Source organism: Eucalyptus grandis, chromosome 6 (genome assembly GCF_016545825.1).
Source record: "Eucalyptus grandis isolate ANBG69807.140 chromosome 6, ASM1654582v1, whole genome shotgun sequence".
NCBI classification, from domain to species: Eukaryota; Viridiplantae; Streptophyta; class Magnoliopsida; order Myrtales; family Myrtaceae; genus Eucalyptus; species Eucalyptus grandis.
Genome location: NC_052617.1, coordinates 4,395,303 through 4,408,651, shown reverse-complemented (window position 1 = coordinate 4,408,651; position 13,349 = coordinate 4,395,303). Strand labels below are relative to the sequence as shown.

Sequence of the window (13,349 nt, the reverse complement as noted above, 5' to 3'; positions counted from 1 at the left end):
TCATGAATTATATGTCTTTAATAAAATTGGAAGTTTGGATTTAGTAAGGTATAGGTAAAAATTAAGTTAAGGCATCATCGAATTTCTAAAACATATGTGAAAGTTTGATAGGGTAAAATATTTTTATGGTTTAATAAAAGAGTACTCCAAAAGCACTTGTTAAGCAATCGATAAAAAAATCTTTATAATTTTTTAGACGTTGATTACTCTCGTGTTATGTATAATCGATACTTGAAAATTGAAATATATCAAGTCAAGTATATCTAACAAATATGTTTGAAGACACTTGATAATAAGACCTATTTAAATATCTTACACTCTCCCTCACACATTGGCAGGATTCTGGTTTAATACTAAACCATGGAAATTTGTTGATGGATGCAACTAGAGGTTTAGAAAGATTTGTACCTAGGACTTCATACTATAATACCACTTAAAATTTTATAAGACTAGTATAAACTATTCTAATAGCTTAAGGCTTGTTTAGATATTATCTAAATTTAAATAAAATGTGAAATGTGAAATGTTGTATGCGAATTCTTTATGTGCTAATATTTAAGACATTGTGAAACTTTCGAGCATTTGGGATTAAGGAAAAATCAAAGTGCATCGATTGCTACATTGAGCAAAAAGTTAAAAGTGAAATTTTTCTAGATGCAACCTTAAGTTATTAGATAGACACCCAATTTGATACTTAAATATTCTGAAAATTTTGCGCTACTTGTCTAATACCCCTTGCATTTCAAAACTTATATTCTCCCAAACCTAAAAAGACCCATTTGTGCTCATACATGCGAAAACTCTCTCCCACTTTCTCTCCTTACCCTTTCCCTCTCCTTTCACATAGCAGTACAGACGATTGAGAGCCCCTTGCACAATGTTAGGCCATCGCTCGATGCCACAACCCGACCTTGATGGTGATGATGACACCCTCGCCCTAGCCGTGGCTTGCGCTCCTCTCCCTGCCTCTGGCTGTGGTGAGATTGGTCATGACTCATGACAGCAAGGCCAGGAGACCTCGGCTTGAGCCCGCGGCTTGTAACCATCGAGGCTCTGTTAGGTCAACCTTGGTATCGCGAGGGCCGCTGCTTGCATTGAGCCTCTATAGTAGGCTCGCAAGCCACGCAAGATTTGTAGCAGAGTACGTGGCATGACCAGCTATCTTCCTTTTCCTTTTTCTTCTTTCTATTTCCCTCCATCGTTCATCAGGGTCAAGACACCTTCGCTTGTAGCTGGCGATCGGCAAATGGAATAGAGAAAAAGAAAAGAATAGAAAAAATGGAAAAAATTAAGAAATTTTAAAAGAATTAAAAAAAATTATTTATATCAATACTGATCATGTGATATAGAACCACCGATCTTGACTAGATTTTTACATCAGTGATTTTTATTCAAAATTACCGAAATGACTATATTAATAAATTGTCAAAATATATAAAAGTAAATTGGCCAAATTGTAAAGTTTGGGAATGAATTGGCATTCTTACAATTGGTTTGGACTTTTTTTTGGCAATTATCCTTTAGAGTGTGTGACTTTTGGGTTTTTGGGGGATTGGGTAATTTTGGGAAATAAAATTGAACTTATATAAATTATATATAGTCGAGAGATGCAACTCAATATATATATAGTAAAAAGCGAAGATAATAATTGTAGAGTTTGAAATGTAGGAAATGCATTTGATGTCAAAAAGTGGGGTTGGCAGTACATGAAGTAGTCCATACGGTTAAACATCAAAGTGAAGGCCCTTATCCAATATAAGGACAATGAGAAAGGAAGGAATCTCGAGAGTTTAGCCATGGGCCATGGGAACAGTTGATTGAATTACTTTTTATCGTTCCAGAACACCATGAAAGCTGCTCCTTCATCGTCATTCACTCGACAAAAATGCACCGGTAACGATCACAATCGGACATATAGTGATGGAATTTATTGCTTCCTCGCTGCGATATTGAAATAGCTCGACAGCTTTCGACGTGTTCCTGATCATATGGTGCAGATCGATGCTTTTTCCCTGATATAATTGATTGAGATGTAAGTTGGGTATTCTTCAGACGTGGACATGTAATTAATTGGCGGTCACTTCATATGGAGGGAGAGTGACGGAGCTTTCAATCAGGGAGACTATCCATCAGCCCCTTTCATAATCGTTGTACGATATTCTGTAGATAGATCACTGCTCAGTCTCTCGTGGGAGCATGGCCGCCACCAATCTAAGGGTCGTCAGCAGCTAAAGCTAGCTGGCGCATTCATGCCAGCTCCCTCTTTTTGGTAAAGGTCAAATCAGTTCAATCCGCCCTCGCCTTCGCTTCGTGCAACGCCCAAACTCTCTCATTTATGTGCCTCCCCTAGGTGGCGAGACCAAAGCCTCCCTCGTTATCTCCTCCTCCATCTTGTAGAAAGGGACTCCTTTACTTTCACCATCTCATTTTCTTGTCTCTACCACCATAAAAAGGGGAATGCTGACAAAGAATAATGACTGTTGTGCCTCCTATAGTGCTTCCGTAAATTTCAAATGCTTTTAATGTGTAAACTAAGAACAGAGATGCAATGAGCTTAGAATATCATAAATCAAATTCATTAAATGTTTGTAAAATTGTGTGGAGTCCTAGATTTTCAACTAAAACTAGAGAATCTCGAGATTTTAAATGGGCAAGCCAAGGAAAAAATTAATGTTTGGGACACCTCCAACTCTTTATGTAACCTCTGTCATCACTCGATCCCATAACAACAACGTCTCATCTTGTATAACTGTTATGCAACTCATGATCGCAATTCAATTCCTTTCTCCTTACCGCTTCTATATTTTATATCCATTCCCGCTAGGTCATGATATTAAGGGGGAGAAATAAATCAACTTTTTTTTTTAAATGAGATTTTATTTTGTTATTTAAAACATGCATGACCTAGCATCACGATTATTCTTATATTTATGAGAAAAGTTGAATGCATAGGATGCACACTGCAATATCATATGGCTTTGCTAAGAATCTGGCTAGACATAAAAAATTTTAATGTTCGGCTTTGTAACAGCCTGTATTAGAGTGTCCCGTTCATCTTATTATTGGCTCCTAGAAATTATGTTTTTGCTACTCATATTAGGTCTCCTATTAATGTGTGTTTCTTGTTGCACAGCTGAAGAAAGAGGGACGGAGGAATAAGCACGAGATGCACAAGTTGTCGCCTTTGAACCAAAGGCAGAAGACGGTAATTTAGTTTCTTCTTTGTTAGATTCCTTGAATTTTTTCTTACTCAAGAGTCTACTATTCTCGTACTCTTTCTATTATTTTGTGCCCGTGGTCAATATCAAATCTTACAGCGGAAGATAGAAGAAGCTTCTATGGCTACCAAGAGGCTGGAAAGAACTGCTGGAGTCTCGAAAAGCTTCCTCTAGGGAGACATCTGGTAGGGAGCTTACATAAACATAGGCCTTGTGCTCATAATTTTTTTCTCTATCCTTAATCATTTAATTTTCCTTTGATGTGCAGGTGCTTGGGGGTGGCAATGGTCCTGGAATTCAGGTATTTTAAGCTTTCACATGAGTATTTCGGGGCATGAATGATAACTATTTAAGTCAAAAATTGATTTTTGGAAGAGAAATGATTTTTGTTTCTATTTTTGGATGAGTTTTAAGCAAAAATACACATTTGATAATGACATAAAATTTCTCTCTTCCATGTGGTGATGGTTGACGACCGATGGTGATGGAAGGGGACTAGTGATCGACGGATGGGGGTTGGCGATTGACGGCAACAGCGAACGACAGCCGGCACCCAATGACGACGGTGGCGGCGGATGACAACCAACAACCGACGGAAGATGATCAATGGTCGACATCCGTTGGTTGGCGGATGGTAGGTGACAGATGGCAACTGGTGGCCGAGAAGCAGCAGCAAACAGCAAGTGGCGGCAGGCGATAGTTGATGGACCGCGATTGGGTGGATGATAACGACGAATGGACGGCTAGTTAGTAGCAATGATGAACGATAATAAGAGTTTTTATTTCTAATTTCTATTCAAAAATAGATAAGTAAAAACATTTTATTTCTGATTTTTGTTTCAAACCTATTTTTGGAGTAAAAAATTATTTCAAAAATAGAAAAATGAGATAACTTTACTAGATAGATTTCTATTTCACAAATAAGTTTGGAACAGAAAAATAATTCTGAAACAGAAATAGATCATCACCAGGTCCATGCTCATTAGCTCGTGCATCGTGTTGGTGGGTGTCACCTTAGCCGGCACCATCGACGATAGCTTCACGCTATGCACAGGGGTCTTCACGTCAGATGCAAGCATTTTTGTTCAGAGAGAGAGAGAGAGAGAGAGAGAGAGAGAGAGAGAGAGAGAGAGAGAGAGAGGTGTGTTTAATTTTTCTACTTCATAAAAAGGCTGTTCTTGGGACTTCGTCTCTATTTATGGGTTAAAGAGATGTGGTCACAAATGGACAATGAAGAGACGATTTTGATCTTTGTTTGGTTAATAGCGGATGAAAGAGAAACGGCGCATTCAGGATCTTGAGCTAACTTTTATATAGCACTTTACTCCGGAGACATGTTGACGTAATGATTTCTTTTAATTTCTCTCTCTAATCACTCCGATTTGATATACAATAAATTATATTCCTTTGATCCGGTCAATAATAAAAATTCCTTCCAAACATCATGGACGTCTAGACTTCTAAAAAGTCGAAAGCATTTTTTTAGTTACTTTTTCCATCAAAATTCAAATTATTATCCAAATTTTATTAAATATTATGAATGATTGACATATCACTCTACGTAAGACCATTTGTAAAGGTGCCTACTATGCGACGTTAGAATAAGTGAAAGTGTGCACCATCATGAATGATATGTCTTTAATCGGGTCGGAAAGGTGGATTTAGTAATGGATAAGTAAAAATTCAGTTGAGGCATCATCAAAGTGCGAAAATATAGGTGAAAGTTTGGTGAATGGATTTTGTTAAAAAGTGATCTAAAGGCACTTGTTAATTAACCGATTAAAGAATCTTCATAGTTTTCAATACATTGATTGCACTCGTGTTACGTATAATCCATACTTGGAAATTGATAAATACCAAGTATATTTAACATAAATGTTTTAAGACATCCGATAATAAGAACTATTTGAATATCTAACACTCTTCCTCACACATCAACAGGATTTTGGTATAAAACTAAATTGTGGAAATTTATTGATGGATGCAATTAGGGGCTTGAAAAGGTCTGTACCTATTACGATACCACTTAAAATTTTGTAAGGCTATTACCAACTATTGTAAAAGCATTTTTAAAAAGAAGTAAGCAATTTTTTTTTTTTTGTTTTCTTGCTGAATTTTAAATATCATCTAAATTTAAAGAAAATGTGAAATGTTGTATGTGGATTCTTTATGTGTCAATATTAACATTGTGAAAATTTTGAGTGTTTGGGATTAAGGAAAAATCAAAGTGCATCAATTGCTACATTAAGCAAAAAGTTAAAAGTGAAGTCTTTCTAGACTAGCCAATAAGTTATAGATGAGGGCCTAATTTTTTTTTTTTTTGGGTAACCGAGGACTCCACCATGGACCCCCATGCCCGAACGGCTCTTGAGGGCCGGGCCCCTATACCTCGGGGGAAACTAGCCCAGCAACCCACCGCCAGGGCCTCCCACTTAAATCGCTAGCAACTGAGGGTTTCGAACTTTCGACCTCTGCGATGAGAAAGGAACTCTCAACCAACGCAGCTATCCACGGATGGGTGATGAGCGCCTAATTTGTCACTTAAATATTCCAAAAACTTTGCTCTCGACATCTAATACTCTCGCCATATTTCAAAACCGACATTTCGTATCTCCAAACCTAAAAAGACCCATTTACCTCCAGACGTGCCCAAAACTGTCCCACTTTCTCTCCTTACTCTCCCCCTTCTCTCTTCTTACCCACAGTAGTACAATGTTGAGTCACTGCTCGACACCCCGACCCGACCCGACCCGACGGGGATGACGACACCCTTGCGCTAGCTGTGGCTCGTGCCCCTCTCGTTATCTCTAGTTGTGTGAGATCGATCATGGCTCATGACAGAAAGGCTAGGTGAGCTTGGCTTGAGCCCGCAGTTTGCAAACGTCGAGGCTCCGTGACGTCAACCTTGACATTGCGAGGGCCACAGCCTACAGTGATCCTATGCAACAGGCTCGTGAGCCGTGCAAGATTTGCAGCAAAGCTCGGCCATGGCTATGAGGTTGAGGTTGTTTGACATCGATCTAGTCCTTACCCAGCACGGGGATCGCCACTAAGCTTGGATCTAAGGTCAGCAACAGCCTTGGAAGCAACAATGATGGCGCCTACAGTGGAGAGGGGGAGACCAGTGGCTCAGCCCGAGGAAGCCTTTCTGGTGGGGGGGAGAGAGTGTGAGGAAAATTGCCAAAAAAATCGTAATATTTTTGTAGATATCAATTCAATTTTATATTTTTCAGTTCCTTCAAGTTAGTCTTAAATCTTTTGACGATGCATTAATATAACTACTCCAAATAATTTTGGTTAGAAATTACTAACATGGAAGCCAGTTGCCTTACATGGCTTGGTCATCGTTGTCATAGATAATTTTGCAATCTTATAAAAAATTTCTAAATTTCTTCATTCTTTTTCATTTTCTTTTCTTTCCTTTCCTCTTTCTCTTTTTTCTTTCCTATTTCCCTCCCCAAGTTTGGGGTTGGGACACACTTCTCCTGGCCAACTTCGAGGCTAGGTGACAAGTGAAGGGAAGAGAGAAAGAAGAAAAAGAAAAAAAAAAGAATAGGAGAGAAAAATGGAAAAAAAAAAGAGGAAAAAAAGGAAAATTTTAAAATAATTGAAAATTTTAATCACATCAATGCTGGCTATGTCAAGTAGAATGGTTGACACTTATTAAATTACTATGTTAGTGATTTCTAACTAAAATTGGCCGAAATGACTACATTGACAAATCACCAAAACGTATAGAACTAAATTAATTAAATTGAAAAGCTTAAGAATGCATTGGCATTCGTACAATTGGTTTTATACCCTATAGAGTATGCGAGTGTTATGTTTTTTTGGATATTAGGTAGTTTGGGAAATAAAATTGAAATTTTGTAAATTATATATAGGTGAGAGATGCAACTTGATATCTATAGTAAAAAGTGAGGATATTAATTGTAGGTTTGAAATGTAAGAAATGCATTTGATATGGAAAAGTGAGGTTGGAAGTTCATGAATACATACGTTTTCTCTTTAGGGAACGTCAAAACGAAGTTCCTCCTTATCGAATACAAGTATAATGATAAGGGGAGTTATCTCAGGGGTCTAGCTGCAAAGCTGTGGGAACAATTAATTGAAGTACTTTTGTCGTTTCAAAACACTATGAAAGCTGCTCCTTCATCATCATTCACTCGATCGAAATGCGCCGATAACTATCACAAGCGAACAGATCGTGATGGAATTTGTTGCTTACTCACCACGGTATCGAAACAGCTCAACAGCTTTCGACATGTACCTAATCCGACGGTGCTATCTATGCTTCTTCGTTTTCCCGGCATAAATAATTGAGATAGATGTGTCCAGCTTGTTAAGCTGGGTACTTTTCAGACGTGGACCTGCAATTTCTTGGCTGCCACTTCATAAGGAGAGAGAGTGGCGATGAGCTTGCAACGAGAGAGACTGGCACCAGCCCCTTTCGCAAGCGTTATACGATAATCTCCACAGAAATCACTGCTCGTCTCTCATAAGAGCATGACCTCCATTAATCGAGGGTCGTTGGCAGCTAAGCTAGCTAGCACACGCCTCCATCCCTCTTTTTGATAATTGCATCGATGCGACTTGAGAAAAGTTGGATCAGCTCAATCCGTCCTCGCCATCGCTTCGTGCAACGCCCGAACTCTCTCATTTATGTGCCTCCCCTAGGTGGCGAGACCAAAGCCTCCCTCGTTTCTCCCCCTTCATCTTGTAGAAAGGGACTCCTTTACTTTCACCATCTCATTTTCTTGTCTCTACCACCATAAAAAGGGAAATGCTGACAAAGAATAATGACTGTTGTGCCTATTATAGTGCTTCCGTAAATCTCAAATGCTTTTAATGTGTGAACTAAGAACAGAGACGCAATGAGCTTAGATTATCATAAATCAAATTCATCAAAGGTTTATAAAATTGTGCGGAGTCTTAGGTTTCCAACTAAAACTAGAGAATCTTGAGATTTTAAATGGGCAAGCCAAGAAAAAAAATTAATGTTTGGGACACTTCTGACTCTTTATGTAATTTCTGTCATTACTCGATCCCATAACAACACTATCCCACCTTGTTTAACTGCTAGGCAACCCATGATCGCGATTTATTTCCTTTCTCCTTACCACATCTATATTTTCAAATTTGACATATCAATTCCCGCTAAGTCATGCATGATATTAAGGGGAGAAAAAAATGAACTTTTTTTTTTTTTGGAAACAGGATTTTATTTTGTTATTTAAAACATGCAAGACATAGGTCATGCATGATATTAAGGGGGAGGAAAAATGAACTTTTTATTTATTTATTGAAAAGGGATTTTATTTTGTTATTTAAAACATGCAAGATCCAGAGTGACGATTATTCGTATATTTATGAAGAAAGATTAATGCATAGGATCAACACTGCAATATCATGTGGCTTTGCTACGAATCTAGTTGGGCATTGAAATTTTACCGTTCAGCTTAACCACCTGCATTAGAGTGTTACGTTCATCTTATTATTATTATTATTATTATTATTATTATTATTTTATTATTATTATTATTATTATTATTATTATTGGCCCGTAACTAAGGATCCGCTGGCCCACCTTTCGCTTACGCTAATCGGCAACCCATAGTTCGTACAGTGCATGGTGCATCTTGGACCAAGCGTCAATACCTCGAGCGAAGCTAGCACAGAATTACGTTCATCTTATTATTGGTTCCTAGAAATTATGTTTTTACTACTCATATTAGGTCTCCCATAAATATGTGTTTCTTGTTGCATAGCTGGAGAAAGAGGGACGGAGGAATGAGTATGAGATGCACAAGTAATTGGCTTTGAACCAAAGGCAGAAGATGGTAATTTAGTTTCTTTTTTGATAGATTCCTTGATTTTTTCTTTATCAAGAGTATACTATTCTTTTACTCTTTCTATTATTTTGTGCTCGTGGTCAATATCAGGTCTTACAGCGGAAGACAGAAGAAGCTTCTATGGCTACCAAAAGGCTGAAAGAATTGCTGGAGTCTCGAAAAGCTTCCTCTAGGGAGACATCTGGTAGGGAGCTTACATAAACATAGGCATTGTGCTCTTCTTTTTGTCTTTATTTTGTCAATTAATTTTCCTTTGACAGGTGCTGCGGGTGTCCATTTTACATCCTGTTTAACGTGTGATGAATGAAAGTTTATCTTATCCAAGGGGCCAACAGGGTCATTGCATTTGCACCTGGATAAGCCCAATTGAACCTTCAATCTCATAGATATCTAATGTCTTAGTGAATGTTCGAGTTCCTTCTCTAATATGATTCTGACAAATTGTATTTTGTTGAGAAAAGGCTTTGATGCGGACCATTGAGCACGAGCTAGAAGTCACCATATGGGTTCATGAAGTACGTTTTGAATATGAACGTCATATGAAAGAGTGAGTTCAATTCTTAATTATCACGAAGGAAATCCAATTGAGATGTATTTCTCATCTTCATGATCATACGAAGTTTATTGTTTGTCTGGGTTGTAGATTTTCTTTTTCTTTTACAATCATTTGTCTCAGTTGTATAGTATATAATGGCCTTTCAATTAACATCTTCTTTTTTTTTTTTTTTTTTTTTTGTAATTAATGCCGTTCACTGATGCCATAGTACTATTGTACGTTTAATTCAATATTCTGCTATATATGACAAGAGGCAGTTGCTTCTTGTTTCTTGGTGAATGTCATTCTTGAAAAGTTCTTCTAAGCACGCTAAATTAGAGGGTTTGTTCATGCGCAAGCGTATTTGGGTCTATATGCACATTTATATTAGTTCAGTCTCATTATTGTTTTAGGATTTCGGCCAGTTAGTAATTATGTGCTACTTTGTCAGTTTTTGTGCTTTTAGATTGTCATTTGCATACATGTGCACAGTGTATTCCCTCTCCTAAATAAGTTCCATTCATTCTGTAGGAGGGCCAGAATGGCGAAGGAGATTGCTAGACTTAAGTAAGAAGCGGAATTGCGTAAGCAAGCAAACTTAAGGTTGGGGAAGTAACAGCAGATTCTGTTTGCGATAATTCACCATTAGCTCGTTCATCATCTTCGTATTGGCGTTGATATGCTCTAAATATCTTTGGATGATGTACTTTGTAGTGATTGTCCACCTGCAGTGTCTCCTGGTGCGAGAGATTCAAGAATTTGTGCTCTTGAGAACATGCTTGCGACTTCTTCCAGAAGCTTAAGAGCATGAAAGGGTCTTCAGTGGCAGGCAAAGAACCTGATGAATTACCTTTTTAATTTGGCATCTTCTTCGAGGTACTAACCACTAATCGTACTACACATGTCAGATTGACTCAGTGTAGTACTATATTGTGATCTTCTAGTAGATTCTAAAATTTTGTAAGTCATACATGTCTTGTTGGAAAGTACCATGTTCTATTACTTCTGAGATTTTTTTATGATAATGCATTTGATGTAACTGAACTGTTTCCACCCTGCAACTACTAAAAAAAAATACGAGCTAAACTTGACTCTTCTTGTATTTTTAAAGGTGTCTACTGTGGGATAAAGAGGTTGATTGCAGAGAGGACTCACATATAAGAGATTTAAAGGAGAGAGTTGTCAAACTAAGCACTGTGATCAGACAGTTGGAAATGCAGAAGTTAGAACTTGTTCATCAGCTAAAGTCGCAGCTGAGAACACTCAAGCACTATATGCATTCGGTAGCTAGAGCCTTATGTGGACATTTGTACTTGAACCTGCTAAACTTGTGTTATAGCTGCAGTTTGAGTAACTAGGTAAATATGCTGCTAGTATCTTTAATGATTAGTTTTAATAAAGGAGCTAGATATTGATATGGTAGTTATTCTGAGAAGTCTACCATAAGCATCTTAGCAGAGCATTCATCTGTTATTGCAAGCAAACTAGTCTCATGGGAATGTGATTTGCTTCTATACCTAGCTTTTTGTTAATTCTTCGGGTCAAACAATCTCTAATGCTCTCTTGTGCTTAGTTCTCTTGTGATGTAATTGTCACTGGTTGATTATCTTGTATCTATTCTGGTCTTGATTATGCTTTTAAAGTGGTCTTCACTTGCAAACATTTGGCAGGACATCCTCTTGAAGAAGCACTACAAATCAAATGCAGCAGACTCCGGGGATTCTGGCCTAAACATCGGACCACATAAATATGGCCTGCGCAAGCAGGTTTGGGAGATGTCTGCCTTTTTCTTGCTCTATTTTCCATTAAAGTATTGGAAATTAGTTTTTTTTTTTCTGAAGTTTACCTTTGTAGTTTATACTTTGGTGATGTGTCCTTTATGTGCCTGCATAATGTTGAGATTTTGCATCTCATTGATTGGCTTGCACTGATTTTTTTTCTATTTTTTTTTGGTTGAAGTGGCTTGTACTGATTCAGGGGCGATTTTTTCTGTAGGAACACAGGGCATCAATGTTTCTATTCGAGGACATGGACACACCAGAATCAGATTCTTCAGATGGTGATGCAGCAGATGGTGACGATGATGAGTGGGAAGTAGATGATGATAAATGAAGACTGTGTAGAGTCAGGAAAACGGCCACCTAGGAGAAGAGCCAAAAATGGACGCCATTCATCTTCTGATACCCAAGAACCAGAGATTAATGAAGTAATGGCGTGAATATGGAGAGTTCTGGCGAAAGAACTTCTTCAAAGGATAGTACTGAGGTTTGCTGCTCATGCAGCAAAAGCTCATCATGCAAAACATCGAGATGTGAATGTTGGGGCGCTGGATCACTCTGCAGCCCATTTTGTGGCTGCCTATCCATTAAGTGCACCAACAGAGAGTCTGCATCTGCAAAAGAGTTGGAGGAATCTTCAGAACAAGATAAAAGCGGTGCCTTAAACAGGTGAATCTAATCTTGCCTCCCATGGTGCAAGTTTACTTCAGAGTGCATTTGGTGAAAAGGGTGTTGATTCAACTGATGAAGCTAGCACGAGAAGGAAACCTTTATCTGACATCGAGAACACCTTGGTATGTTTCCTTTGTCATTGTTCTTTTACCATGCAAAAGTATGCAGGTGTCTATGTATCCCCAAACAAACACTAGTATCTCACTTCTGGCATTGAAATCCAAAGTCACGCCCAATCTATAACTTGTTTTAAAACGATTACCAGATTATCATCTTTAAATTTTATGCTAGCCTATATTAAGGGGAAAGTCTTTGCTTCTCGTTACCTCTTAAGCTGCTTTTAATTCAGGACTGTAGTCACTTTAGGACCACCACACACTAACTGTCACATGTCACTTTGGTTCTGATTTCTTCTGCACATTCTTGCTCATTTCACATCCCTCACAGGCCAAAACAAACGCACCAAAGCCTAATTGGAGAAAGAAATGGGGGAAAGCCGTAGTCCAGCTTGTTATTGTTTCCTGTGGCTCCGCCTCCTGCATTGCTTGAGACAACCTGAGAAGCCAGATGATGGTATATCTCTCCAGGGAGACATTCCTTTGAAGTTACATAGGGCTATGCAAACGCCGGCTCCAAGTGGCAGTAATGTGCTAAGAGAAAGGAATGCTGATCGGAGTGATGAGACAATTCTCAGCAGGGACGCTGGTGTAGCAGCTTGTTGGATATTGCGGAAGCGTGTGTGTGCGCAAGTGTGTATGAATTATGGCAAGGGAATACGAAAAAAACTTTATTATGATAGTTGGTTTTACAAGAGGAGAGAGCATTTCTAGTTTTTTGCTTACTTCTACAAACAAACGTCCACTTCTCCTATTTATAGGCGTGAATCCACCGCCATAATCTACCGGCTTTGAGTACAAGAAATAATATAAAATTGCAGCTTGCTTCTTTGTCTCTGCTTGTTGTGGCTTCTCCCGATTCGTGTAGTTCCTTCTCCCTTATTCTCCATTTTTCTATTATTTGCAACTCCCAGCCACTTTTGTTGACTTTTCAACCAACTTCCAGCTGGCTTTCTTCCTTCATACGTATACTTAATTCATAAGCAAGTGTAGTCTAGTGTAGTCTAGAATTTTCACAAAATGGATCATATTTTAACACTCCTCCTTGATCCATTTTTGTGATACACCAAGCATGCCTCTCAAAGTCTCAAATTTTGTTGATGGTAATGCTTTAGTGAATATGTTTGCAATTTGATCTTCAGTTTTGCAATACTTCAACTTGATCTCTCCTTTGCTTT

At 38.3% G+C, this 13,349-nt stretch overlaps 1 long non-coding RNA gene across 2 annotated transcripts; it reads left to right on the top strand.

Annotated features, from left to right (window-relative positions):
• Nucleotides 1-8,918: 8,918 nt before the first annotated feature.
• On the top strand, nt 8,919-10,858 carry LOC104448027. 2 transcript variants are annotated; one of them, XR_001988491.2, is made up of 6 exons: nt 8,919-9,058; nt 9,161-9,254; nt 9,331-9,617; nt 10,137-10,208; nt 10,337-10,481; nt 10,717-10,858. It is a non-coding gene; the product is annotated as an uncharacterized LOC104448027 (long non-coding RNA). The 2 variants fall into 2 exon arrangements; XR_001988490.2 differs by having other exon boundaries at nt 10,320-10,481.
• The last annotated feature ends 2,491 nt before the right edge of the window (nt 10,859-13,349 follow it).